Source organism: Capra hircus, chromosome 1, assembly GCF_001704415.2.
Source record: "Capra hircus breed San Clemente chromosome 1, ASM170441v1, whole genome shotgun sequence".
NCBI classification, from domain to species: Eukaryota; Metazoa; Chordata; class Mammalia; order Artiodactyla; family Bovidae; genus Capra; species Capra hircus.
Genome location: NC_030808.1, coordinates 70,435,445 through 70,462,026, shown reverse-complemented (window position 1 = coordinate 70,462,026; position 26,582 = coordinate 70,435,445). Strand labels below are relative to the sequence as shown.

General features: G+C 43.8%; 1 protein-coding gene across 5 annotated transcripts in view; it reads left to right on the top strand.

Moving 5' to 3' along the window:
- The window catches only part of TFRC (transferrin receptor), a 147,185-nt gene that overhangs the window by 91,009 nt on the left and 29,594 nt on the right, over positions 1-26,582 (top strand). The window contains exon 1 of one of the 5 annotated variants that reach the window (XM_013963472.2): positions 24,147-24,931. The exons of 1 other annotated variant lie outside the window; for it this stretch is intronic. The gene's annotated coding sequence lies outside the window, so the exon portion shown is untranslated. 3 more of the 5 variants (XM_018046130.1, XM_018046135.1, XM_018046142.1) reach the window with 3 other exon arrangements.

Sequence of the window (26,582 nt, the reverse complement as noted above, 5' to 3'; positions counted from 1 at the left end):
CTAATTTCAGTATAGACCATCTGGTGATGTCCATGTGTAGAGTCGTACTCTTGTGTTGTTGGAGGAGGGCATTCTCTTGGCAAAACTCTGTTAGCCTTTGTCTTGCTTCATTTTGTACTGCAAGGCCAAATTTGCCTGTTGTTCCAGGTATCTCTTGGCTTCCTACTTTTGCATTCCAGTCCCCTGTGAAGAAAAGGAAATCTTTTTTTGGTGTTAGTTCTAGGTCTTGTAGGTCTTCATAGAACCATTCAACTTCAGCTTCTTTGGCATTAGTGGTTTGGGGCATAGACTTGAATTACTGTAATACTGAATGGTTTGCCTTGGAAGTGAACTGAAACCATTCTATTGTTTTTGAGATTGCAACCAAGTACTTCATTTCAGACTCTTGTTGACTGTGAGGGCTACTCCATTTCTTCTAAAGGATTCTTGCCCGCAGTAGTGGATATAATGGTCATCTGAATTAAACTCACCCATTAGAGTCCATTTTAGTTCACCTGATTCCTAAAATGTCAGTGTTCACTATTGCCATCTCCTGTTTGACCACTTCCAATTTACCCTGATTCATGGACCTAGCATTCCAGGTTCCTGTGCAATATTGCTCTTTACTTTCACCACTAGACGCATCCATAGCTGGGCATTGTTTCTGCTTTGGCTCAGCCTCTTCATTCCTTCCGGAGCTATTTCTCCACTCTTCTCCAGTAAAATATTGGACACCTACTGACCTGGGTGGTTCATTTCTCAGTGTCACATCTTTTGCCTTTTTATACTGTTCATTAGGTTCTTAAGGCAAGAATGCTGAAGTCATTTGCCACTCCATTTTCCCATGGACCCCATTTTCTCAGAACTCTTCACCATGACCCATCATTTTTGTGTGGCCCTACATAGTATGACTCATAGTTTCATTGAATTAGGCAATGAAATGTGTGGTGCATGTGATCCATTGTGATCCATGTGATCAGTTTGGTTAGTTTTCTGTGATTGTGGTTTTCATTCTGTCTGCCCTCTGATGGATGGGGATAAGAGGCTTGTGCAAACTTCCTGGTGGGAGGGACTGACTGTCAGGAAACTGGGTCTTCTGGCAAAGCCCTGCCCAGTTCAGTTCAGTCCCTCAGTCATGTCCAACTCTTTGTGACCCCATGGACTGCAGCACACCAGGCTTCCCTGTCCATCACCAACTCCTGAAGCTTACTCAAACTCATGTTCATTGAGTTGGTGATGCTATACAACTATCTCATCCTCATCCACTCTATAGTGGGGCTAATGATGACTTTCTTCAAGAGGGCTTATGCCTTGAACAGGCACTCAAAGCCAGTGCTCTGGGACAGCTGGAGAGGTGGGGTAGGGAGGGAGGTGGAAGTGGCGTTCAGGAAGGGGAGACACACGCACACCTGTGGGTGATTCATGTCAATGAATGGCAAAAACCACCACAACAGTGTGAAGAAATTACCCTCCAATTAAAATAAATTAATTAATTTAAGAAAAAGGGAAATTATGCCACACGCTGCACCTCCCAGGACTGCTGTTGCCAGAGCCTCTGTCCCCATTGCAGACCACTGCTGACTCATACCTCCGCAGGAAACACTCCAACACTCAAAGGCAGGTCTGGCTCAGTCTCCTGTGGGGTCACTGCTCCTTTCCCCCAGTCCTGGTGTGCACAGGTTTTGTTTGTGGCCTCCAAAGCGTCTCTGGTGGGTATGAGGTTTGATTTTAAATGCGATCGTGCCCCTCCTACTGCCTTTTGGGGTTTCTCCTTTGTCCTTGGTCGTGGGGTATCTTTTCTTTCTTTGTTGGGTTCCAACATTCTCTGGTCGATCGTTATTCAGCAGCTAGTTGCAATTTTGGTGTTCTCTCAGGAAAAGATGAGCTCCCGTCCTTCTCCTCCACCATCTTGAGGTTATATGTGTTGTATAATGTATGTCTAATTTTTAAGCAACTTTCAAATATGCAGTACAGTATTATATAGTCACCATGTTGTACATTACATCCCCATTGCTAATTTATGACTTTATAAGAGGAAGTTTGTAGCTTTTGACCTCTTTCACTCATATATATATATTTTAAATAAACTTTTTTTTTTCCATAATAAGATTTCATCCAGGATACCTTATTTCCTGTAGTTGTGTTTCCTTAGTCGTCTCCAGAAGGTAAACGTTTCTTAGACTTTTCTTTTTTGGTGAACTTCACAATTTTAAGGTGTGCTGGTCAAATATTTTGTAGGATGTCCTTCAATTGGGGTTTGTCTAATGTGTCTTTCTGATTACATTGGAGTTACCATTTGTGGGAGCAAAACCACAGAAATGGTATTTTCATCACATTGTATCAAAGGTGCTATCAACATTACTCATCTCTGTTGATGTTGACTTTGGTTACCTAGTTGAGGTACTACTGCTTGTAAAGTTTTCTTTTATCTCCCATTTTTATACTGTACTCTTTGGAAAGAAGTTACTATTCACAGTCCACACTTGAAAAGTAAGAGGTTTGGCTCCATCTTCTTAATGGAATCATATCACTATATATTATTTGTATAGGAATTCTTCTGTACAGAAGATTTGTCCATCTTTCCCACTTAGTCAATCATTTATTTATATTAGTAGGATCTCATCAATATTTATTTTATACTTTGGATAATAATCTAGTATTCAATTCAGTTCAGTTCAGTCGCTCAGTCCTGTCCAACTCTTTGTGACCCCATGAATTGCAGCATGCCAGGCCTCCCTGTCCATCACCAACTCCTGGAGTTCACTCAAACTCATGTCCATTGAGTCGGTGATCCCATCCAGCCATCTCATCCTCTGTTGTCCCCTTCTCCTCCTGCCCCCAATCCCTCCCAGCATCAGAGTCTTTTCCAATGAGTCAACTCTTCTCATGAAGTGGCCAAATTACTGGAGTTTCAGCTTTAGCATCATTCCTTCCAAAGAACACCCAGGACTGATCTCCTTCAGAATGGACTGGTTGGATCTCCTTGCAGTTCAAGGGACTCTCAAGAGTCTTCTCCAACACCACAGTTCAAAAGCATGAATTCTTTGGTGCTCAGCTTTCTTCACAGTCCAACTCTCACATCCATACATGACCACAGGAAAAACCATAGCCTTGACTAGACAGCCCTTTGTTGGCAAAGTAATGTCTCTTCTTTTCAATATGCTATCTAGGTTGGTCATAACTTTCCTTCCAAGGAGTAAGCATCTTTTAATTTCATGGCTGCAGTCACCATCTGCAGTGATTTTGGAGCCCCCCAAAATAAAGTCTGACACTGTTTCCACTGTTTCCCCATCTATTTGCCATGAAGTGATGGGACCAGATGCTATGATCTTTGTTTTCTGAATGTTGAGTAGGCTATGTATTTTGTTTCTCTACTTGTTCTAACTTTGGCCACAGGGCACTCCTTCAGTTGGCTCCTGTGTTATGAGACACATTTCCATCAATTTGTTCCTTGAGCACATCCTTACTTTTGGCACCAGAGGATGCTCCAGATTCATCTTGTATATTCCCTGCCCCAGCCATTTCTCCAAGGAATCTGGTTTATTTTTGTTGAAGAATGATGTAAGAAACCAAGATCTGGGTACCAGATGTGCTCATTTTACCTGAATGTTGCTGCTTCTGTGCCCTCTCTGTAGCAGAGCTAGGAAATATACATGTGTAAAATAACAGTTTTTTTAGTAGATTTATTAAGACTTTCTATAAGCAAAATCATATTATTTACAAAATATAGTTTTGCTTCTTCCTTTCTATCTGGATCTTTTTTTTTTTTTCCTTTACTACTTTGGCTAGAACCTCCAGCAAAATGTTGAATAGAAGTGGTGAGCGTAGACATTGTTGTTTTCCTCATCTTAGGACAATGCATTCAGGGTTTCACCATTAAGTATGATATTAGCTATGGGTATTTTGCAAAATTGCTCTTTATCAGGTTGAGGTAATTCCTTTCCATTTGTTGAGTGTTTTTATATGAAAGATGTTGGAGTTTTTCAAATGCTTATTCTGCTGTCTGTTGAGATGATCATGTGGTTTTCATCTTTTATCCTATTGGTGTGGTATATTATGTTAATTGACTTTCAGATGTTAAACCAACCTTGAATTTCTGGGATAAATCCTGCTTGATCACTAGTGTATAATCCTTTTTATATGTTATTGATTTCAGTTTGTTAGTATCTTGTTGAGAATTTTCCCATTTGTATTCAGAAGAGATATTGCTCTCTTTTTTTGATAAAGTCTTTGGTATCAGGGAGATACTCAGAATGATTTGGAAAGTTTGCCCTATACTTTAGTGTTTTGGAAGAGTTGTTGAAGATTTTTATTCATTCCTCTTTAAACATTTGTTAAAATTCACCTGTAAAGCAATCTGGGCCTGGGCTTTCAATTGTGGGAAACTTTAAATACTAATTAAATCTCTTTACTAGATTTATGTAGATTTTCTGTTTCTTCTTGAGTCCATTTTAGCAGTTTGTGTCTTTCTAGGAATTTGTCAGTTTCATCTTATGTTTTCTAAATTATTGGCATACAGTTGTTCACAGTTTTACTTTATAGTCTTTTAAAGTTTCTGCAGGTTTGGTAATGATTTCCTCTCATTCCTGATTTTCATATTTTGAGTGCATTTTTTCTCTTTTTAAATTCAGTCTGTTTAACTAAAGTGTTTTCAGTTTTCTTAATCTTTTCAAAGGACCAACTTTGGCTTTGTTGACTTTCTTTTTTTATACATGTATACTAATCTGTGTATATACACACACCATGATTATTACTATTATATCTAATACAATCTATTATATCTAATACATTAGGCTAAGCACACACACACACACATATATATATGTGTGTATGTGTGTGCAGACATATATACTGATGTCTGCAACTATCTAGTATTGCTTGATTCATTCTAGACTTCCCTCTCGCTTATCTGTCATTTCACACTCCAAGAATGAGAGGTCTACCTCCCACTATCTGCCATCCATTTACTTATTTGTTCAATCACAGTATACATGTATAGTGGTCTCACAGTTGTTAACCCATGCACCTGTGGGCATCAACTTTGTTAATTAGAGCACAGTGCTTATGTACATTTCCTTTAATCTTACAGCCTCTACTCATTTCCAAAGTCACTTAAGTCGGTACCTACCCTCCACTGTCTTAAGTGAGGTTATATAGTACATTTTAATAATACTTAAAAAAATCACAGTCTGTATTCCACTCTGAGATTTCCCTGTCCTACTAATTAATTTTTAAAATTTGTATACATTAAGATTGAGTCTTTTTGCTGTAAAGTTCAATGGATTTTGACAAATGCAGTGTCACGCATCACACAGAATAGTTTTACTGCTCTAAAATGTAGTTCATTTATTAAGTCCTCCCCACTCCCCAAGCCCCTGGCAACCACTGATATATTTTCAGCCTCTTTAATTTTGCCTTTGTCCACAATGTCATATAAATGGAATCATATAGTATGTAGTCTTTTAAGATCAACTTCTTTCACTTAACAATGTGCATTTCACTTAGCAATATTTTCCATGTTCTTGCATGAATTGACAGCTCATTCTTTTTTATTGCTGAATAGTATTTCATCGTATGAATGTACCAAAGTGTATTTATCCATTCACCTATTGAAGACTATCGTGGTTACTTCCAATTATGGGGGGCAGATTATAAATAAATTGCTCTAAACATTTGTGTGAGGACTTTTGTGTGGACCTAAGTTTTCATATTCACTGAATGAGTGCATAGGAGTGTAATTGTTGGGTTGTTTTATAAAACTGTGTTTAACTTTATGATAAACTGCCAACCTCTCTTCCAGAGTGGCTCTACCATTTTGCATACTCGCTAGCAATGAATGAGGGTTCTTATACACTATGATAGAGGACTTTTCAGCTAAAATGACCCAAGATCTAAATTTATGGCCCTCTGCTAATCTTGCTGTTACTGCTTGAATGGATCCAAGGCCATGGGAAACTGCAGGAAAGTAAGGGAGTGCCTAAAAGGGCGATATGAACCCTTTGATTAATTTTATCAGTCTCCTGGTCAATGGTTAATCTTATAAACACCGGATGTCCAAGGAGGTCTCATTCTGCTAATAGTTACAGAGAGAAAGGATTCTTTCTTCACTAAACTGATAATGTCAACCTCAGGCCATATATTAATATATTTTGCATCTCTCCCAGAAAACCAGATGCTACCATGCCATTGGGTACTACAGATGTTTTATTTCTCAGAATATGCTTCACCGCTCTCTTTTGATTTTGTTTTTTATGGTAAGAAATGTGTGTATTTGGGTTGAAGTGTTATAGGATAAGATGGTCCTTTTCTTTTAAAAAAGTATGTATTTGTTTGTTTGTTTGTTTTTGGCTGCATCGGGTCTTAGTTGTGGCATGTGAGACCTCTGCTGCAGCATATGGGATCTTTCATTGCAGCCCTCAGGCTTCTTTCTAGTTGAAGGGCCCAGGTTCTCGGTAGTTGTTGTGCGTGGGCTTAGCTGTCCCATGGCATGTGGAATCTTAGTTCCCCAACCAGGGATTGAACCCATGCCCCCTGCATTGGAAGGAGGATTCTTAGTCACTGGACCACCATGGAGTCTCCAAGATGGTCTTTTTCTTATTAAATTTGAATTCCAAGTAAATATGGACCTTGAGATAGAGCTATGATGGGACAAATAAATATGGCATTGGGAGTGCTGGCTACAAGAAGACCCAGAAGAACCAACAGGTATTAGGACAAGTGTGGGGAAATGGAGTGAGGAAGCTACGTTAGTGATGGGGAGAGTCAAAAAAGAGTAAGAACCCATTTGTGGAAGAGGAAAGGGGTCCATGGCAGAAGTGGGCAATCCCCATGGCAGAGAACCCCATGGGCCTGAATGGAGGAGGCAGAGAGAAAGAAAGATGCAAGAAATCAGCCTATAATGTCAAGATGGGGGGCAAATGCAGTCTGATCTGAATGGGAGCTGAGAGCGAGAGGCTTACGGAGAAGAAACTGGGAGGTAATAATTTAGTTTAGGAGTCATTCTGACCTGAAGTTTTTGTATGTTTGTTTGGTTGGTTTTTGATTTTTGTTTTTCCAAAACTGAAGTATGTTTAAATGTGGATTCCAATATGGCAAATTTTCACATATTTTAAAAAATTGCAGTATAGCTGCTGTACAATATTATATAAATTATAGGTGTACACGGCAAATAGATGCGGAAACAGAGGAAACAGTGACAGACTTTTTTTTCTGGACTCCAAAATCACTGCAGATGGTGATTGCAGCCATGAAATTAAAAGCCGCTTGCTCCTTGGAAGAAAAGCTATGACCAACCTAGACAGCATTTTAAAAAGCAGAGACATTCCTTTGCCAACAAATGTCCGTCTAGTCAAAGCTATGGTTTTTCCAGTGGTCATGTATGGATATGAGAGTAGGACCATAAAGAAAGCTGAGAGCCGAAGAATTGATGGTTTTGAACTGTGGTGTTGGAGAAGACCCTTGAGAGTCCCTTGGACTGCAAGGAGATCCAACTAGTCCATCCTAAAGGAGATCAGCCCTGGGTGTTCATTGGAAGGACTGATGCTGAGGCTGAAATTCCAATACTTTGGCCACTTCATGCGAAGAGTTGACACATTGGAAAAGGCCCTGATGCTGGGAAAGATTGAAGGTAGGCGGAGAAGGGGACGACAGAGGATGAGATGGTTGGATGGCATCATTGATTCAATGGACATGAGTTTGAGCAAGCTCCAGGAGTTGGTGATGGACAGGGAGGCCTGGTGTTCTGCAGTCCATGGGGTTGCAAAGAGTTGGACACAACTGAGTGACAGCTGGACTGATCGGTGTACAGTGTAGTGATTCATAATTTTTAAAGGTTATACTCCACTTACAGTTTTTATAAAATATTGACTATATTCCCTGTATTGTATAAATATCCTTGTGGGCTTATTTGACATCTAATAGTTTGTACTTCTTACTCCTCTACCACTATATTTCCCCTACTCCCCACTGGTAACCACTAGTTTGTTCTCCGTATTTGTGAATCTGCTTCTTTTATTATTATATTTGCTAGTTTGTCATGTTTTGTAGATTCCACATGTAACCGATACCATACAGTATTGACTTGGACACAGCATATGCAATAGTTAACATGTTTTGAGCCTTTCTGAGGGGCCCATGCTATGCTAAGCCCTTTACATGCACTTTCTCACTTAAACCTTTGAGGTGAGCATTATTATTCTCATTTTGAAGATTAGAGATCATAGAGATTTAGAGAGTTTAAGGTACTTACAGATGAGTATCTGTAAGATACTTAGAGAGCTTAAGTTGAGATTTCCACTTCAGCTTGTCTGGTTCAAGGCTGCCTTCTTTGTGTCTATGAACAAAGTTTTAAACACCTTCCATGCTCCAGCGTTGGGATATCAAAGTGCTCACAGTCTGCCCAAGATTCCCCAGATCTGTTTCTTCCAGAAGCCTCCCCAAGAGCCTTGGTCACAGTCTTCCCTCCCCTGAACTCCCAGACGCTCTTGTTTAGTGACTCCTCAGACACATCTTCAACTCAATGGACATGAGTTTGAGTAAACTCTGGGAGTTGGTGATGGACAGGGAGGCCTGGCATGCTGCAGTCCATGGGGTCACAAAGAGTCGGACATGACTGAGCAACTGAAATGAACTGAGCTGAGCCACATCTTGCCTTGAGTTTCAGCTTTTGCATTTATATTGCAATTCCTGAACTTTTAACAACTTACCTTTTCATTTTTTTCCTACTCTTTTTTCCCTTTGTTTTTAAAAATTTTAAATATTTATTTATTTGCCTGTGCTGGGTCTCAGCCACAGCACACAGGATCCTTGATCTTTGCTGTGGCATTCGGGATATAGCTCCTTGACCAGGGATCAAACCCAGGCCTCCTGCACCGGGAGCACGAGTCCTAGCCACTGGACCACCAGGGAAGTCCGTCTTTTTTCCCTTTAAACAGACTAATTCTTAGAACACCTTTAGGTTTACAGAAAATTGTGAAGCTAGTACAGAGTTCCCGTGTATCCCCCATCCTCAGTATCTCTTATTATCTGTTAGTGTGGTGTGTCTCCCTTTCAGTATTTTCTGTGCACTCACGTACCCACTGATGTACTTTGGCAAATGCAGTTCATTTAGGCATGTCTCTGCCTCCTGGAGCTAAGCCCAGTACTCTGCAGAGAAGCCGTCACTCACCGTGCAATGACGTCTAACTCAGGGCAGTCAGTTGGGGGCAGTTATCCAATAAATGAGCGGTTCCATGTGAGCCCAGGAGCAAACTGATGCCTGAGGCAAACTGATGCCTGAGGAGCTCTGTTCAGTAAACATTGATTGGTTGAGCAGGTGGCTGTGGGGAGACTGTCCTCAGAATCTGTAAAGCGCAGTGTCAGGGAGCAGGGCAGACAGGAGGGAGGAGCACCAGATGTGGGGGGAAAGTGTCAGCTTCCCTTCGGGACAGATTGAATTTGACCGGGACGTCCAGCAAGAACCTGGGAGTAAAGATCTGGCACTGAGAGAGAGCACAAATTGGTATTTGTATAGTGAGCAGAAGGAATCCCACTAGGGAGGTGCAGATGGGAGCCTGTGGGTACCTGACCTTCAGCTCATCACTTACCTTCTTTCTGATAACTCATGGCATTTGCACATCTGTTGCCCAGCTTGTTTTTACAAAAATTCGTAAAAGTAGAGAACAGTGAAGCGCTTCTATGAGCACTGCGTGCTGGTCATTTGTCTGTTTTAAGTGGTGTGTCAGTATGAAACAAGGAAGCTTCTCTCAATGTTTCAAAGGCTTCTGATACTATAGAAGTAGAATGGTGGGCTTCTGGAAGTAAGTCATCAGAGAGAACCCAAGCGAAGCATTCTGGGCAGCTCTTTATCAGCAGGTTCAGCATAGTGCCTGACACACAATAGAACCTTAGTAGATCCATCCACTACACTGTGAATAAGGTGACAAGAATGGGAACAGAGTTTCTCTATTCTCTGAACACGTGCAACATCAGAGGTATCCCTCAGACAGGGAGAGGGGACTTGAACAATGGCCCCAGAGCAAGCTCAGGCTTAGAAACAGGATGAGATAATGCAGTGTCTCTGGCAGAGGCAGCTGGTGCCATGCAGACAAGTACAGGGCAGATGCCCTCTGCCACTCAGGCTGGAGGCTGGTGTAGGGCCATTCATGACCCAGCCCAATGACTGAAAGAAATATGTCAGGGCAAGGGCTTGCCTTCCAGGAGCTGAGCACATAGAGCTACCCAGACAGGCTGGAGTGGTGTCTGCAGGCGCTGTGAAGAGGGGCAGGGCCTCAGGGGAGGGACTAGAGGGTCACCTGGAGCTCAGCTTCTAGGGGAGGTCCTGGGTACCCAGAGATACTTCAGGTCAGGGCAATCCCCATGGTATGGGGAAGGGCAGGGGAGGGGTAGGATAACCTTGAGAGCACATTCCTGGTAAGAGTCAACCGTGTCACCCACACTGTGCCAGCACCAACCCTCCCCAGCTCCAAGCATGAGTGTCCTTGCCCAGAAGCCACTCCCTCTCCAACTCAGAGAGAAGAAAAAGAAACAGGTTAAGGCTGGTGCCTCACTCAAACCGACCTTTAAGTTGGCTCCAAAACTAGCCTTCCAGATGCAGACTCTGTGATCTGTTTCATATATTATGAATGTATGAGTGGGTTGAGGGAGGAGGCAGAATAGTAATTTAGTATTGTGTTGGCCAAAAGTTTCATTTGGGTTTTTCTGTAACTCTTTAGGTCCTCAGTAAGAATTTTTGTGGGTTTGTTTGTTTGGGGTGGGGGTTCAGTTCAGTTCAGTTGCTCAGTCGTGTCCGACTCTTTGCGACCCCATGAATCACAGCACGCCAGGCCTCCCTGTCCATCACCAACTCCCGGAGTTCACTCAGATTCGCGTCCATCGAAAGGGGTAGAGAAAATTGGTCATGGTGTTTGTCTTTGAAAATGTCTACACTTGTTCTAGGCTTCCCTGGTGGCTCAGTGGTAAAGAATCCACCTGCCAGTGCAGGAGACATGGGTTCCATCCCTGCATCAGGAAGATCCCCTGGAGAAGGAAATGGCAGCCCACTCCAGTATTCTTGCCTGGAGAATCCCATGGCAGAGGAGCCTGGTGGGCTACAGTCCATGGGGTCAAAAAAGAGCTGGACACGGCTAAGCGAGTAAACAACAACAATGGTGCTTGTTCCCGCCCTAGCCCGGTCTCAAGAGAAAGAAGCTGCGGAGCAGAGTCTGCTGACACCGGTCCTCCCGGACCAGAGCCCTGGGTGAAGTTCACAGCACCCAGGTTGTTTCTCCATTTAGTTTCAGAGATACTTTTTTCAGTTCACCCAGGGTCATTAGGTAATCTGCTACCCGGGGACACAACGCTGATTCATAAGGCCTGCTTCATTTGTGTGGAGCAAGAGAACTACCACCTGGGACAGATCTTCACATCAGGGTCCAGGGGCTGCTCAGGGGGTGAAATCCTCTCATAACTTGGGATGAGTGGGTGGTTTGGAATTTGTGGATTGCCAACAAAGAAGTGGAGTGGCCTCAAGGGTTGTTTACTTAAGCTGCGAAGGCCTTGGTAATTTTGCCCTTGTCCACTGAAAAGCTCGGTGGGATAAAAGGCCACTATAGCCACAGAAAGGCAGCTGCCCTGCAGAAACCACTCCAATGCCAGCTGGCACAGAGTGTCCTCTCTGTGGGAGTACTGCTAATAGAAACTCTCCTCCCTCTAAAACCTACTCAAGTGTGCTTGGAAGACCAGCTGCCTGGCATCACCAGTGAGCTTGTCAGAAATGCCGAGTCATGGGGCTTCCCTGGTGGCTCAGTGGGAAACAGTCTGCCTGCCAAAGCAGGAGACATGGGTTTGATCCTTGGGTGGGGAAGATCCCACATGCCTCGGAGCAACTAAGTCTGGGTGCCACAAGTGTTGAGCCTGTACTCGAGAGCCCTGGAGCCACTGAAGCCCGAGTGCCCTAGAGCCTGTGCTCCGCAGCGAGAGAAGCCGCCACCGCAACAGGGGCTGCTCTCTGCTCGCAGCTAGAGTAGCCCCTGTCCCACACAACTAGAGGAAAGCCTGCGCAGCGACGAAGAGCCAGCACGGCCAAAAATTAAAGAAATAAATAAAAATTTAAAAAACAGGAGAAATGCAGAGTCATGGGCCCCTGCTTAGAGTAAGAAGCTGCATTTTAACAGACCCCAGAACACTCATGCTCTTCATAGTTTAAGAAGCCCTGGGCTGTAAAAAAGGAACAAATTTGAGTCAGTTGAAGTGAGGTGGATGAACCGAGAGCCTGTTTTACAGAGTGAAGTAAGTCAGAAAAACAAATATGATATATTAACTCATTTATACGAAATCTAGAAAAATGGTACTGATAAAACCTATTTGCAGGGCAGGAATACAGATGCAGACGCAGAGAATGGACTTGCAGACACAGTGAGGGAGGGAAATGGGAGACGAATTGAGAGAGCAGCACCATGTGCAGAATGGATGGCTAATGGGAGCCTGCTGTGCAGCACAGGCAGCTCACCTTGGTATCCAGGCTCCATGTGGATCTCAAAATCCACTTTAGCTTGATTCATCTCAGCACCCGCAGGGAATCTTTCCTGTCCATAGGGTCCCTCAAGGCTGGACCCAAGGTCTCCCGCCTGAAATGGGGAGGGCACTGGGCTCAGCAGGGCTGCCTTCTATTCCAGATTCTCTTTCTACAGCTCTCGGCTCCTATTGCCTACTTTTGAGTCCTGGCATGGATTTTATTATAGGAGTGGGTCTCTTCAAATGCTTCTCTGTTTGAATCCAGTCTCAGAAGCAGTCATCTTACAACATTTAGAGATGGTTTATCATGATTAGCTGCTTTCTGATTACCTGGTTGGGGGCTGTGAGCTTTCAAGTCATCAGTTAAGCAAGTTTCAAATTTCACTTTGGCACAAGTGTACTTCTAGGACACATTTTGAGAAATCATTATCTCAGGCACATTGCATGTCGTGACCTTGTCTTTATATGTTGGGATCTTTAATTTTGTGCCTGTGGCATCGAATTCCACTATAAACTGGACTCAAACCCTCCTAAGATGGCTGTGGTTACTAGGTCCAGGCTGGAACTTGGAAGTAAGCATTCTGTTCTGGGCCCAGGGCTTCAACCATCTGCCTGCTGGTTAGTATTTCAGTGTTTCAGTACCTGAGATGCAGTGAAGGGTGGTTGTAAGATCAAAGATCTCAAATATCTGAAGCTAAACTATGCCATTTAAAAACTGTGTCCCTTGAAATTAATTACTGTGTTTTTTGCACTCTCACGTATTTGTCTATAAAATAAATATGGTACCTACTTGACAGAATTGTTCAGTTCAGTTCAGTCACTACTCAGTCGTGTCTGACTCTTTGCAACCCCATGAATCGCAGCACGCCAGGCCTCCCTGTCCATCACCAACTCCCGGAGTTCATTCAAACTCACGTTCATCGAGTCAGTGATGCCATCCAGCCATCTCATCCTCTGTCGTCCCCTTGTCCTCCTGCCCCCAATCCCTCCCAGCATCAGAGTGTTTTCCAATGAGTCAACTCTTCTCATGAGGTGGCCAAAGTATTGGAGTTTCAGCTTTAGCATCATTCCTTCCAAAGAACACCCAAGGCTGAACACCATCTCCTTTAGGATGGACTGGTTGGATCTCCTTGCAGTCCATGACTGTCAAGAGTCTTCTCAACACCACAGTTCAAATGCATCAATTCTTCAGCACTCAGCTTTCTTCACAGTCCAACTCTCACATCCATACATGACTACTGGAAAAACCATAGCCTTGACTGGATGGACCTTTGTTGGCAAAGTAATGTCTCTGCTTTTGAATATACTATCTAGGTTGGTCATAACTTTCCTTCCAAGGAGTAAGTGTCTTTTAATTTCATGGCTGCAATCACCATCTGCAGTGATTTTGGAGCCCCCCAAAATAAAGTCTGACACTGTTTCCACTGTTTCCCCATCTATTTCCCATGAAGTGATGGGACCAGATGCCACAATCTTTGTTTTCTGAATGTTGAGCTTTAAGCCAACTTTTTCACTCTCCTCTTTCAGAATTGTTAGAAGGCTAAAATTGATACAGTGTAAGCGAATAGGGTTCTCAGACTGACACCTGGGAACCTTAGCTCTAGGACATAGCTTCTCTACCATTCAGGAGACTGTGTGAGGTGGAGCAGGGGAGCCAGGCTAACTCTCAAACAGTCTCCTCCTTGACCACATTTCCATGTACGAGAAAGAAAACTTTTGGCAGGATCATTTTCCAAACCAAGGGAACATTTGTTTACTTGCATGTATTAAGCTGAAGAAACCAAAAAGTTTCTGACGATACAATATTTTTCCAAACACTGTATTTGCTGATTTAGGATTTGGATTTAATCATCTGTTTGCAACTGTTTTCTTTACACATTTGTTCATGTTTCTCGTTTATATTAGCAACAACCCAGAACTTCACAGCCTCTTTTTTACCCCCTTTTTTGAAGACCTCAACTTATGATAAATTTGGCCATACTGCACAGAGTTTATCAGAATTGTGTGTTGCTATTTAAAGATGCCAGATTTACACCATAGAGGAAGGGGAACTAAGATACAAATTAAAGTGGTTCCAAATAGGAAAAGGAGTACGTCAAGGCTGTATATTGTCCCCCTGCTTATATAACTTATATGCAGAGTACATCATAAGAAACGCTGGGCTGCAAGAAGCACAAGTTGGAATCAAGATTGCCGGGAGAAATATCAATAACCTCAAATATGCAGATGATACCACCCTTATGGGAGAAAGTGAAGAGGAACTAAAAAGCCTCTTGATGAAAGTGAAAGAGGAGAGTGAAAAAAATTGGCTTAAAGCTCAACATTCAGAAAACGAAGATCATGGCATCTGGTCCCATCACTTCACAGCAAATAGATGGGGAAACAGTGGAAACAGTGTCAGACTTTATTTTTGGGGGCTCCAAAATCACTGCAGATGGTGATTGCAGCCATGAAATTAAAAGACGCTTACTCCTTGGAAGGAAAGTTATGACCAACCTAGATAGCATATTCAAAAGCAGAGACATTACTTTGCCAACAAAGGTCCATCTAGTCAAGGCTATGGTTTTTCCAGTGGTCATGTATGGATGTGAGAGTTGGACTATGAAGAAAGCTGAGTGCCCAAGAATTGATGTGTTTGAACTGTGGTGTTGGAGAAGATTCTTGAGAGTCCCTTGGACTGCAAGGAGATCCAACCTGTCCATCCTAAAGGAAATCTGTCCTGGGTGTTCATTGGAAGGACTGATGCTAAAGCTGAAACTCCAGTACTTTGGCCACCTCATGCGAAGAGTTGACTCATTGGAAAAAACCCTGATGCTGGGAGGGATTGAGGGCAGGAGGAGAAGGGGACAACAGAGGATGAGATGGCTGGATGGCATCACCAACTCGATGGACATGAGTTTGGCTAAACTCCGGGAGTTGGTGATGGACAGAGAGGCCTGCCATGCTGCGATTCATATGGTTGCAAAGAATTCGACATGACTGAGTGACTGAACTGAACTGAAACTACTGATGTCAAAAGGAGGAAGATGAAACTGATTTATTGATATTTTGAAACAAAGTTAATATATTTATTTTAATTCAGTTGCTCTCCATGGGACTTCCCTGGTGGTCCAATAGTTGAGACTGCATTTTCAGTGCAGGGGACATGGGTTTGATCCCTGGTTGGGAAACTAAGGGGGATTCCCAGGTGGCTCAGTGGTAAAGAATCCTGCCAATGGAGGAGACACAGGAGACGTGGGTTTGATCCCTGGGTCGGGAAGATCCTCTGGAGAAGGGAATGGCAACCCCCTCCAGTATTCTTGGGCTTCTCTGGTGGCTTAGATAGTAAAGAATCCGCCTGTAATGTGGGAGACCTGGATTCAATCCCTGGGTCACGAATATCCCCAGGAGCAGGGAATGGCAACCCACTTCAGTATTCTTGCCTAGAAAAATCCCTTGAACAGAGGAGCCTGGTGAGCTACAGTCCATGGGGGTCACAAAGAGTCAGACATGACATATGTATGTCTGAGATCCCACATGTGCACAGCATGGTAAAAAAAAAAAAGCTCCTCATCATGGATAAGTACACATACTAAGAATTTAGTAAATCAGCTTGTCTTATAGAGATAATATGAATGCATTGCAATTCTATTAAACCTGTACTTAGATTTCTTTGATGGGTTGGTGGTGAGATAAGTAGGAGTCAGCATCATCAACCTTCAGGTTCTGCCTGGTCTGGAGCTTACATGCTTATGGGAATCATTTATTTCTCCCACCTTGAGGGGACTTCAGTATCTAGAAAACAGCTCAAAACTATTTTTCCTATGTGGAGATAGTGAAGGACAGGGAAACCTGGCATGCTACAGTCCATGGGGTTGCAAAGAGTCAGACAGGACTGAGCAACTGAACAACAACAATCCATTGATGGGAACCAGGACTCTGCCCCAAAGCTAGACTATTGTTTCTCTTGACCGTTTCTCCTTTGTCTCACATTCTCTCCCTTTCCAGGCTCCTCTATTCATAGGATTTTCCAGGCGAGAATACTGGAGTGGGTTGCCATTTCCTTCTCTAGGGGATCTTCCTGACCTGGGAATCGAACCCTGGTTTCCTGCACTACAGGCAGATTTTTTACTGACTGAGCTACAAGGGAAGCCCTTTCCCTAATTAACAACTGCTTAAATCTGTCCATTGGAACTCAGGGAAGGTCATGAAGGCTGTGGTGGTGGTGGTTTAGTCACTACGTTGGGTCCGACTCTTGCAACCCCATGGACTGTAGCCTGCCAGGCTCCTTTGTCCGTGGGATTCTCCAGGCAGGAACACTGGAGTGGGTTGCCATTTCCTTCTCCAGGGATCTTCTCGACCCAGGAATCGAACCCAGGTCTCTTGCATCGCAGGCAGATTTTTCACCGACTGAGCCATGAGGGGAGACCCTTTGGAGGCTGAATGCAGGCTATTTCCGATAATCGCAGAAATGGGGGACACAGAAAAGCTTTGTGCCCGGGAGTCACACAGAGCCCTGCTGGATCTCAGGGCCCTGTGTGAGATAAACGACTAGAATCATTTTTAGCACACTCAGTTCAGTTCAGTTTAGTCGCTCAGTCGTGTCCAACTCTTAGCGACCCCATGAATCGCAGCACGCCAGGCCTCCCTGTCCATCACCAACTCCCGGAGTTCACTCAGACTCACATCCATCGAGTCAGTGATGCCACCCAGCCACCTCATCCTCTGAGGTCCTCTTCTCCTCCTGCCCCCAATCTCTCCCAGCATCAGAGTCTTTTCCAATGAGTCAACTCTTTGCATGAGGTAGCCAAAGTACTGGAGCTTCAGTTTTAGCATCATTCCTTCCAAAGAAATCCCAAGGTTGATCTCTTTCAGAATGGACTGGTTGGGTCTCCTTGCAGTCCAAGGGACCCTGAAGAGTCTTCTCCAACACCACAGTTCAAACGCATTAATTCTTCGGTGCTCAGCTTTCTTCACAGTCCAACTGTCACATCCATAGGGTTTTTCTAGGTTTACCTCTCTTCACATGTACTCCTGGCTTGGCTTTGATGTGAAGTGAAGTGAAGCCGCTCAGCCATGTCTGACTCTTTGCTCCCCCATGGACTAGAGCCTACCAGGCTCCTCTGTCCATGGGATTTTCCAGGCAAGAGTACTGGAGTGGGTTGCCATTTCCTTCTCCAGAGGATCTTCCCCACCCAGGGACTGAAGCAGGGTCTTCCGCATTGTAGGCAGATGCTTTACCGTCTGAGCCACCAGGGAAGTCTTTTAGCACACAGTAGATGCTTAATAAATCTTAGCCATTATCTGTCATTCAGCTATAATATCAAGGATGTTCCCAGCCAAAGACTAGATTCTTCTGCATCATTTGCTAACTAGAGTAGCAATAAACTGGGGAAGAGAGTCTGTGTATAGTGTATCAGACTGCAATAGTATGTGGATATTACATTACCCACGGAAAAGAGAAAAAAAGGGAATAGTAGCACAATTAGCTAGTACATGCAAAACTAGATTCTGAACCCAGGTTCCTCTGCTCCAAAGGCCCACCTGTCCCCTTTGAACTCTTGCTGAGAGCTCAGCATGAGATTACAATGTGCAGTGGCTATTAAGGCAGGGACTGAGGTGGCTGGCAGATGGCATTTGTAAAGGCCTGGAATAGAGGAATGGTAGTCCCGCTCCATTCTTCTGTTTGACCATCTGGATTGGTCAAACTATGCTTCCAATACTGACTAGTGAGTGGGGAAACGTAGAATCGTGTCCTGTGGTGGCCTTTAGAAGGGATCAGGATGTTTCGCCCGAAGGAAAGATGATAGCTGTGGACATAAGAGCAGTCTTCAAACAATAACCAATTTATCAAAAGTAGAAGGGAAAGAGAATTCAGTATAATGTGAGTGAAAACTTTTTTTTTTTGGCCACACCACATGGCTTGCAGGGTCTTCCCTGACCAGGAATTAAACCCAGTTGGCAGTGAAAGCTGAGTCCTAACCACTGGACCACTAAGGAATTCACTAGGTAAAAACTTTCTAATAGTCTGAACTTCCCAAGGCTCTCCCAAACCTATCAAGGTTTTGGAAGTGATAAATTTGCTCTCATTGGAATGGCTGAGTAGAAGCTACACAAGCACTTGATGAGATGAAGTAGAGACATTTTGTTAGATGAAATCTCCATATGTTTAGTGGACATCTGTTATAGGCTGTGTATGGTACATGAGTTAAAGTTCCTTCCAGATTTGAAATTCTGTTATGAAACTAGAAGGGCTCAATAGGACCTTACATCCTGCTCAAAACTCTGACTTTGAGCACTGTATTCATTGGCATAAATAATCTTCTAATTAATGTTAAAATTAATTATGTATTCTGCTTTCCCGCCCTGAGTAACTTTTACCACTTGCTATAAAGTAGGGGCAAATTCCACCATATTAACCTGGATTGCTCCTGCTCCATGCTCTCCCACGTGAGCTTCCTCTTAGCACAGAATAATTTAGTCAGGAGTATTAGGACTTGAAACTGAAGGTTTTCAAGTACATTTTAAAGGGAAAAAAATGAAAAATAAAGTGGAAAATAGTAGCAACCTCAAATATATTAGTTGACAATCCTCCTTCATTCTCTGGAACAATCCTGTTTCAGTGTGCAGAACTCCACATTTTTATTTTTATGATTCTAGTCTAAGGTGATTGCCCTGAGCTTAGGATTCCAAAGTAAAGAAAGTGGATACAGGTTGTCAAATAGGAGCTGTGGGCAGAGCCAATGTAGGTTGGAATGGCATCTATAGTAGTTACTGGGAGGACCTATACTGTGTGTGGCAGAGTTCTGCCATCATTGACCAAAGTGTGTTTGAAAGCATTTGAAAAGACTTGATCTGTGTTCTCTGACAGTGCCTTCCCACTCAAAAAACCTCAGTCAATATTTGCTCAAGTGCAGGATGGTAGAAAGTTGAAACAGTGGGCAAAATAACAGGGAGAATCCTTTCAAGTTGATGTTTAACTTTGAGCAAGTTGTTTGTCCTGTTCGCTAGAAAGATTTCTGCTTCGAGAAAGGAGATGGATTAGGACGGTGGTTTTCAAACACAGGTCATAGCTCCCTGAGAGATTAATTTAATAGGTTGAAATCAGCATTTTAAAAAATTAAATAGAAAATTCCAGACTGCTTTGCACACAGCAAGGGCATTATTTAATGAAACTTTTACTTGTTTCATGTGAACATATACATATACCCATATATACTGGCTGCAGTCCATGGGGTCGCAAAGAGTCGGACACGACTGAGCGACTGAACTGAGCTCAACCGATACTGGATTGTTCAGTCAAGTGAACCTTTTACCATGGAGCCGTGGAGCACAGTCAAAAATGTCTGAGAAATGCCGACGTCAGGGAACTCATTTAACATTTGGGCCACAGAGAGGACCCCAGAAAAAGCAAATGATTTTGAATCTTCAGTTTCTGAGTTGACAGATTAATGTATTTTATAAATTGTGATAAAATATACATAACATAAACAAGGTAAGGGGAAAAGCACTAAATGCCTTTGTCTAAAAACGAAACACCTCCCACTCCCAACCTGCATCATCTTAGAGGTTTGGATTACAGTGCTGTCCCTCTCTCCCATCCTCCTTGGGTTCCCCCCAGGTTCTTGATCTCTATCCCCTGGAAGGGGTGTATGTTTTGATTTTGATATTGTGGGGCAAGTAGCAAAAGTTCCCTCTTGTACTTGTGCCTGAGTTAGAGATGAGAGTGTTTATATTCGATTGTCCTTTTACATTACAAAATAGATGATTAAAAACCAGGTAGCTAACTAGAATGTATTAATAAATAAGCATCCATGGGCTTCCCAGGTGGCTCAGCGGCAAAGAATCCTCCTGCCAGCGCAGGAGCCATAGGAGACCCAGGTTCGATTCCTGGGCTGGGAAGATCCCCTGGAGGGGGGCATGGCAACCCACTCCAGTATTCTTGTCTGGAGAATCCGGGCCGGGAAGATCCCCTGGAGGGGGGCATGGCAACCCACTCCAGTATTCTTGTCTGGAGAATCCCATGGACAGAGGAGTCCATGGGGTCACAAAGAGCTAGACATGACTGAGCACGCATAGGCGCATAATTTGGAACAAGATTTAGAGTAGAAAAGTACAGTCTGCCTTAATAAACACACTAAAACCTTACCTTCCTTTTCAGATCTGGGCAGTTGGCTGTCGCAGACCTTGATTCACTTTTATTTTTGCTTGCATTTCATATTTGGATTCTTATTATTTGTTCTTTAAGTATAAATTCTATTTTCCCAGCCATGTTGTTTGCATTTTCAGGGGTACAGATTCCTTTCCTATCTCTATACGTGTCTTTCCTGGACACACAATGCTGTTCTGTGCTGTGCTTAGTCACTCAGTCATGTCCCACTCTTTGTGAGCCCATGGGCTATAGCCCTCTAGGCTCCTCTGTCCATGGGGATTCTCCGGGCAAGAATACTGGAGTGGGGATCTTCCCAACCCAGGGATGGAACCCAGTTCTCCCACATTGCAGGCGGATTCTTTACCATCTGAGCCGCCAGGGAAGCCCACAATACTACTCAATGAGCATTATTGTATAAATGCAATAAATGGTAATTGATTACTTTTTCCTCTCAGCCATTATCAATAACGGAGTCATTGACAGACTGGACTCAGGGCAGTCAAGTGCCACTGCAGATGAGAGAGTCAGTTCCTAGGCAGGTTGATAAGAAGTCTGGGGTCCCTAAGGAGGAGAAAGGGGTCTGGGGCTCTGAAAGAGGAGATAGGGGTCTGGAATTTTCAAAGAGAAGGAAAGGACAAACTTTTTTTCCTGTATTCCTTAGTAAGGATTATGTAACAACAATGTATCCTGCTTGTTTCTCCTTCCTGAAAACCTTCTGACTAATCCTGATATCTTAGAATGTATATTATGGGAGTGGGTCTGGTAAGTTCTTTCTGTTGTTAACTATAATCCTGTCATCTTAAAATGTAAATTGTGGGAATTCAGTTCAGTTGCTCAGTTGTGTCAGACTCTTTGTGACCCTATGGACTGCAGCACACCAGGCCTCCCTGTCCATCACCAGCTCCCAGAGTTTACTCAAACTCATGTCCATTGAGTCGGTGATGCTATCCAACCATCTCATCCTCTGTTGACCCTTTCTCCTCCTGCCTTCAATCTTTCCCAGTATCAGGGTCTTTTCCAATGAGTCAGTTCTTTCCATCAGGTGGCCAAAGTATTGGAGTTTCAGCTTCAGCACCAGTCCTTCCAATGAATATTCAGGACTGATTTCCTTTAGGATGGACAGGTTGGATCTCCTTGCAGTCCAAGGGACTCTCAAGAGTCTTCTCCAACACCACAGTTCAAAAGCATCAATTCTTCGGCACTCAGCTTTTTTGATAGATTGTGGGAGTGGGTCTTATAAATTGTGGGTGTGGGTCTGGTAAAATTTTTACAACCTTGAGATGTTCTTTTGATTTATTGTAGTAACTAATGAAAAAGTATTTAATTCCCTTGCTAAGACTAGCAAAGGGGGCACTCTCCGTCTCCCTTCTGATGTCTATGTCAGAAGCTTTCTCAGTCCCTTTTCATACTTTTATAACACTGCTACACAAAAGCTCTTGAGTGATCAAGCCTGGTCCCTGGTCCCAAACCTAAATCTGCTTCTTCAGAGATCAAGAATCTGACACTGTTCACCAAAAGCTATCAAAGACAACTTTCCTTTTCTGGACAAATAACATCATTGCTAGTTGCTTAGAACTTTTCATTTTCCAGGCCACATTTACTCATTTGGCTTGGTCTCTGAACTAGCAACACGTCGTATTTGTGTAACTGTGTAGTTTAAGGAGCTTTCCTACTTTTTACGGGGAAAAAACGTTATTTTCTTGGTGAAGGAAATAAAAGCATGTTATCTCTATGTGGCCAATGGGAAAACTGAGGCATAGAGCGCCATTAAGCCCATCGTTCTGCAGCACAGTTGGGACAGCTCTGGACTAGTCACTTCATCAGTGACTTCTCTGCTTTACTTTTTCCTGTTATTCCTCTCTCACTGAAAATAGGAAGATTCCTGCTTTCATCTCAAGGTGAAGAAAAGGGAGGGAGGGAGAATTTTGCAGCTAATGATTCCTGTAACTCTCTTCCGCCACTGGTTTCCCTGAGGTATTTACATAGAGTAGGATTTTTTAATACACACCACAGGAAGCTGGTCTCCTCATCCATCTAAGTCTGGCCTGAAGACATCTTCCATGTTACTTTTCCTGCCTGATCCCGCTCTATTCCACCCAGACAGACTCAACCAAAGATCTTCTCTGTGCCAGAGTAGACTGTGGTTTTAGGAGACTGCACCTGCCTTATCTCATTTAAACACACAGAAAATCTGTGAAGCAAGTATTTTTTTATTCTCATTTAAGAGCTGATACAACCCAGGCTCAAGAAAGTTGAGAACTCCAGTTGCTTAACTTCAGTTTTTGTGCTCTTTCCCCAGATCTCCAGGGTTTTTATTTATTTACTTTCTTGTTTATTATTTAAGCACATTGTACACCCCTCTCCAGTCTCCAATTTCCTTTATGCAAACTTCTAGTATACATGATTTTAAAACAAATTTTGTGTGCCTTTTGGAAGAACTGCATGGATTTTAGGTCTTATGTAGGTCCGTGGAAGGTTGGAAATTGAATAATATCCATTTCAGTTATGATGAATAGTTTAAATAAAGTTACCAAAAATGTATTTCATTGCAAACATCCAAGTTATTGGTCTCCAGAAGTGGGAGCTAATGCTATGCAAAAATGGCAACAACAACAACAACAAAACTCTGATTTAAAAAAGTAAAATCTTTGAACATATGTATGGAATATTAGACAAAGCAGAATTGCCTCTCCGTATGGTTCCACAATGAAGCATGACAAATTAATTTTGATCTACTTGAAATTACAGAGGAGGGAGATCCCGCAGAGCTTCTAGGGAGAAAGGCATAGTGAAGGGAATGTAATTGCATTGTATCCCTTGTTACTAGTAAAAGCATGAAAATAAACATATAATTGACATGCTTTTTAGTGTCTTCTTTATGGTTTCATTAGGAGCCTGGTAGGCTGCAGTCCATGGGGTCGCTAAGGGTCAGACATGACTGAGCAACTTCACTTTCACTTTCTAGTCAATGTAAACATTTTAATTTGGATTTTTATAGATTATATCCTGACCTGCAGTCTCCTAATTAAATTTTCTCCACGTGGTTATAAGATTTTCACCTGGATATCAGCATTGTTTGTTTCTCTTCTTTTAAAGTCCCACCAGCCTGGGAAGGAGAAGGGACTCAGTCGACCTGCTGTCAGAATTTCAAGTTGGCCCCATCAAAACGAACTGTTACATTCCTTGCTTTTTTTCTGTGCAGATCCACTAAGGTGCAGCGATATTACTACATAGGAGATTTTAAAATACTTTTCCTTAGCGAGACTTTAGGTTATCGCAGTATAGAGAAGGGCGGTGCACAGACATCCCTGCGGGTAGTAAGGGGAAGAGCAGAATCTCAAGGCCGGGAAACAAATTTGCATTACAGAGGACTGTTGTCTCCCCTAGGCTCTGACCTGCAGAGCGCTTATCTGTAACCCTTTTTATGGCCCAAGACTCTTCTCGCTTAGGGGCTATTTGTCTAATCTCGCTCACTGTATATTACCGACCAAAGAGAGGGAAACGGTGAGAATGTTTGCTAAGACTTTAGAAAGTGATAACAGTCCATTTTATTTTATTACGCATTGCACAATCCTATAATAACAACAATGACAAAGAACATCAAAGTTCTATTCTATCACCCTAATAAATCGCTTGTTTCTATTTTCTCTTCCATTCCCTCATGCATTAAAATATTCTGCAAAGTTCTATGCCCGTCTTAGTGATTTATGGGCAGCTTTTATACATCCGAAATACAAATTTGCATTTTCCTTTTTAAAATATAGTTGCTTTACAATATTATGTGAGTTTCAGATGTACAGCGAAGTGATTTGGTTATACATATATACATATCTATATTCTTCGATTCTTTTCCATTAAATATTATTACAAGATATTGAATATAGTTCCCTATGCTATACAGTTACATTTTGCTTTTAATTCTGTTTTGCTTATCCTATTTCTGAAGCTGCAAAACATATATTCACAACATGGCTTTAGTGCCTACTTAATATTCCAGCAACGACAGACACTTTCAAATAAACATTTCAGTTTAAGTATCCAGCATTTAGGAGTAAACGCTAACACCAGTTGACCTTGCACTGCACAGCCAGAAGATCGGTCAAGGTTAGACGGCGGGCTCCGGGAGGCAGGGCTACGGCTGCGCGCCAGCTGAGGACGCAAGGAGGAAGTTAGTGCACCGCTCGCCCAACCCCTCCTACACCTGCAGTCTGGCGCCTTTTCCCTTCGACCTCGCGTCGCGGGGTCCCGCGCTCCAGCGGAGGGCCCCCAATCCGACTGCCTGCCCGCTCCTAGCCCCAGGCTGTCTTTTTCCTGAGCGCCTCTGAAGGTGTACGTGATATAGGAAGTGACGCAAGGGGGCGGAGCCAAACTATAAACTGCAAGTTGGGGGTGGTTATCCCACCAGAGGGTGTCGGCAAAGACTGGTGGCGGGCCGGCAAGCAGCGGACGGGGGAGGCGCCTCTGTGAGTGACACGCGGCTGCGAGAATCCCGCCGACTCTCCTACCCTCCCCTCAGCTTGCGAGGGGCTGCTCGGAGCGGGCTTGGGTGCGACCCTCCTCGGTGCGGTCCGGCAGCCTGGGGAGCCGCGCGGGGCACCGGGAGGCTGCCGCGCCTCCGGGTTGGCGGGCGGGAACGTAGCCCGCGTGGCGGCGGGAAAGGGGCTGTGGCGGGGAGCGGAGCCAGGCTGCAGGTGCATGCGAGGTGCAGCGGCGCTGCGGGACAGGCTGCCCGACCTTTCCCTTACCCGTGCCCTCCCCTCGGCCCCCAACCCTGCGAATAGGTTCTGTTAGGGTCCTGAGGGCGAGATGAGGGGTGTTCCACTGTCGTTCTACGCCCTGCTATTTTGCTCCCAGCTTCCCAGGTCACCCGGATCCCTTGTCCTCACTAGCTCGCCCTGAGAAGATGCAGGCCCTCTTGGGACAGCCATAGGCTGCAGGCCCGGGAGCAAGGCGTCAGCCACGCTGCCGCAGCGCTGAGCCACTCTGCGGGGAGCACGTGGCCCTTTCAGGAAGTGTTCCCAGGGAATGGCTGTCGGGATGCGTAGATGACCTTGAGCTCATAGCCCTTGGATTCCTCGGGGCCCGCCGGGGCCGTGGTCTCATTGTTGAAAGGGGCAAAGCTGTCCTCAACTGCATTACGACTGTGTCCTGGGCATGTAGACAAGGGTTTCTGTAAGCCGTATATTTGAACTCCAGTACAACCTGATCTTTCCGCGCTGCCTGTTGGCCTTGTGTGTGGGTTCTCAGTTTTTCTAAGAAGCCGACTGAATCCTTTAGGTGTTCATATTTACGAGTATTCGGATTGCTAGGCTCTTCTAACAGATGGGAGACCGTAGGAATAAGACTTCTACTTTGTGAAAGCTATGGTCTAGGGGCCAAGTAAAAGCTATTTGGATTGGAATCGGCTTTTGCCTTCAGGAAATTAGCGATATGGTATCAAAGGGCTGTGCTTGATGATATAAAACGCCTTAGAAGCCTATTGTATCACTGTTGGCGGTGGACAGCTTTGTAGGCTAGTAATGGGGTGGGTGGGCCAGTTGTGACTTGACCCAGGTTAACATTTTGCCATAGGCTAGATTGTGGTGACTGGGTATGCCAAGGAAATTGATTGCTGGTGCTTTTTCTGGTAAGAAGGTTGAATAAGGAGATAGTTATCCTGTTACAGAAGTATTTGGGTACCTGATACCTTTATTTGAGGCTTAGATAGGAGTCTGGAATACTAGATGCTGATTCCGTTGTCTCTGAGCTGGGGAATTTGACCTTATTGACCAAGACATTTAAGGTGATTTCCAGAAGTGGTTTTCTGTTTTGTTTTTAATGGGATCTTAGTTCCCCAGGCCAGGGCTGAAACCTGTGTCCCTTGCTGTGGAAGCCCAGAATCTTAATCACTGGACTGCCAGGGAAGTCCCTCCCTGATTTTTCTGCTTTGAAAATTAAGGTTAGGCTCCCTAAAGTACTGACTGGTCCTGCCAGGTTTTTT